Source organism: Lolium rigidum, chromosome 4 (genome assembly GCF_022539505.1).
Source record: "Lolium rigidum isolate FL_2022 chromosome 4, APGP_CSIRO_Lrig_0.1, whole genome shotgun sequence".
NCBI lineage: Eukaryota > Viridiplantae > Streptophyta > Magnoliopsida > Poales > Poaceae > Lolium > Lolium rigidum.
In genome coordinates this window covers 110,542,708-110,546,448 of record NC_061511.1, presented here as the reverse complement: position 1 = coordinate 110,546,448, position 3,741 = coordinate 110,542,708, and positions in this window count along the sequence as shown.

Here is a 3,741-nt window from a genome sequence, read left to right as displayed (position 1 = left end):
TTTGGTCACTTGCCTTTTTCTTTCGATCTCATGCCGCCTTTGAAACGTTGACTAAGCTGCTGGCTCATGGGTCCCGTATGTCATCCTCTACGACAATAAAAGTTTTCTTTCTTGGAATTATTTTTGACCCCTAATTTCTGGCTATTTGCCTTTTTCTTTTGATCTCCTGCCCCCTCTGAAACGATGAGGACGCTGTTGGCAGGTCGGTCCCACATGTCAACCTCTATGAACAATAAAAGTTTCCTTTGATGGATTTATTTTGAACCCCTAATCAATTTCTGGATATTTCATTTTTTTCTTTTGATCCCCTGCCGCCTTGAAATCGTTGAGGATGCTGCTGCCTCATGGGTCCCGCATGTCATCCTCTCAGAACGGTAAATGTTTCTTTTCTTGGATTTTGTTGACCAAACGATTTTTGGCTTATTTTTTCTTTCGATCTCCTGCAGCCTTTAAAACGTTGAGGACGCCGCTGGCTCACGGGTCCCACATGTCAGCCTCTATGAACAATAAACTCTGAGGATGCTGCTGCCTCATGGGTCCCGCATGTCATCCTCTTAGAACGAAAATGTTTCTTTTCTTGGATTTTTTACCAATAGATTTTTGGTTTATTTTTTCTTTCCATCCCCTGCCGCCTTTAAAACGTTGACGATGCTGCTGGCTCATGGGTCCCCGATGTCAGCCTCCCCGTACAACAAACATGTGATATCTTGATTATTTTGCAGACAATAAACAGTGTATTACGCTCTGAGCTATTTCAAACGGATAAAATAAATCTTTATTTTTATATAAACAAACTTATATGTTGAATCTCCTTGTTTTTTTTTGTTTTTCTGAAGCATAGGACTTTCCTGTTTTTTTTAGAAAATTCTGAACTTTCCTGTTTTGGAGTGGGCTGAAATTGTACGAGTCAAAAGGCCAAGCAGGATAGTTCGAAGGCTAAGATGTCCAGATGCAACCCAATTGAAATCTTTCTTCTTGGATTTTTTTTCACCCCTGATTTCTGGCTACTTCATTTTTCTTTTGGTCCTGTGCCGCCTTGGAAACGTTGAGACCGCTGCTGCAAAATGGGACCCGCATGTCATCCTCTATGTACAATAAAATTTCTGTTCTTGGATTATTTTTGGCACTCATGGGTCCCGCATGTCATCCTCTATGAACCAAGATTCTTTCTATTCTTGGATTTTTTTGACCCCCTGATTTCTGGCTACTTCCTTTTTTCTTTTGATCCCTTGCCGCCTTGGAAACGTTGAGACCGCTGCTGCTAAATGGGACCCGCATGTCATCCTCTATGTACTATAAAACTTTCTTTTCTTGAATTCTTTTTGGCTCCTCATATTTGGTCACTTGCCTTTTTCTTTCGATCTCATGCCACGTTTGAAACGTTGAGGAACCTGCTGGCTTATGGGACCCGCATGTCATCCTCTATGTACTATAAAAGTTCATTTTCTTGGTTTTTTTTCACCCTCTGATTTTTGGCTATTTCCTTTTTCTTTTGATCCCCCGCCGCCTTTGAAACGTTGAGGACTCTGTCGGCTCATAGGTCCCACATGTCAGCCTCTATGTACAATCAAGTTTCTTTTCTTGAATTATTTTTGGATCCTGATATTTGGTCACTTGCCTTTTTCTTTCGATCTCATGCCACGTTTGAAACGATGAGGAACCTACTGGCTCATGGGACCCGCATGTCATCCTCTATGTCCATCAACTTTTTTTTGTAGGATTTTTTTGGCACCCTAATTTCTGGCTACTTTCTTTTTCTGTTGATCTCAAGTCGCATTGAAACGTTGGGACCGCTGCTGCAAAATGGGACCCGCATGTCATCCTGTATGTACAATAAAAGTTTCTTTTCTTGGATTATTTTCCACCCTCTGATTTTTGGTCACTTGCCTTTTTCTTTCGATCTCATGCCTTGAAAGGTTGAGGAACCTGGTGGCTCATGGGACCCGCATGTCATCCTCTATGTGCTATAAAAGTTTATTTTCTTGATTTTTTTTTCACCCTCCGAATTTTGGCTATTTCCTTTTTCTTTTGATCCCTCGCAGCCTTTGAAACGTTGAGTAAGCTGCCGACTCATGGGACCCGCATGTCATCCTCTATGTACAATCAACTTTCTTTTTCTTTTGATCTCAAGCCGCATTTGAAACATTGAGACCGCTCGTTGCTAAATGGGACCCGCATGTCATCCTCTATGTAAAATAAAGTTTATTTTCTTGGATTATCTTTGGCTCCCGATATTTTGTCACTTGCCTTTTTCTTTCGATCTCATGCCGCCTTTGAGACGTTGAGTAAGCTGCTGGCTCATGGGTCCCGCATGTCATCCTCTACGAACAATAAAAGTTTCCTTTCTTGGAGTTATTTTTGACCCCTAATTTCTGGCTATTTGCCTTTTTCTTTTGATCCCCTGCCCCCTTTGCAACGATGAGGACGCTGTTGGCAGGTCAGTCCCACATGTCATCCTCTATGAACAATAAAAGTTTCCTTTGATGGATTATTTTGAACCCCTAATTAATTTCTGGATATTTCCTTTTTTTTCTTTTGATCCCCTGCCGCCTTGAAATAGTGAGGATGCTGCTGCCTCATGGGTCCCGCATGTCATCCTCTCAGAACGGTAAATGTTTCTTTTTCTTGGATTTTGTTTACCAAATGATTTTTGGCTTATTTTTTCTTTCGATCTCCTGCCGCCTTTAAAACGTTGAGGACGCCGCTGGCTCACGGGTCCCACATGTCAGCCTCTATGAACAATAAACGCTGAGGATGCTGCTGCCTCATGGGTCCCGCATGTCATCCTCTCAGTACGAAAATGTTTCTTTTCTTGGATTTTTTACCAACAGATTTCTGGTACGGAGTATATCTTTTCTTTCCATCCCCTGCCGCCTTTAAAACGTTGACGACGCTGCTGGCTCATGGGTCCACGATGTCAGCCTCCCCGTACAAGAAACATGTGATATCTTGATTATTTGCAGACAATAAACAGTGTATTGCGCTCTGAGCTATTGCAAACGGATAAATTAAATATTTATTTTTACATAAACAAACTTATATGTTGAATCTCCTTGTTTTTTGTTTTTGCGAAGCATAGGTCTTTCCTGTTTTTTTTTAGAAAAATCCGAACTTTCCTGTTTTGGAGTGGACTGAAATTGTACGAGTCAAAAGGCCCAGCAGGATAGTTCGAAGGCCTAGACGGCCAGATGCAGCCCAATTGAAATCTTTAATTCTTGGATTTTTTTCACCCCCTGATTTCTGGCTACTTCATTTTTCTTTTGGTCCTGTGCCGCCTTGGAAACGTTGAGACCGCTGCTGCAAAATGGGACCCGCATGTCATCCTCTATGTACAATAAAATTTCTTTTCTTGGATTATTTTTGGCTCCTGATATTTGGTCACTTGGCTTTTTCTTTCGATCCCGTGCAGCCTCTCAAACGGTGATACCGCTGCTGCTAAATGGGACCCGCATGTCATCCTCTGTGTACAATCAAGTTTCTTTTCTTGAATATTTTTGGCTCCTGATATTTGGTCACTTGCCTTTTTCTTGCGATCTCATGCCACGTTTGAAACGTTGAGGAACCTGCAGGCTCATGGGACCCGCATGTCATCCTCTATGTACTATAAAAGTTCATTTTCTTGGTTTTTTTCACACTCTGATTTTTGGCTATTTCCTTTTTCTTTTGATCCCCTGCCGCCTTTGAAACATTGAGGACTCTGCTGGCTCATAGGTCCCACATGTCAGCCTGTATGAACGATAA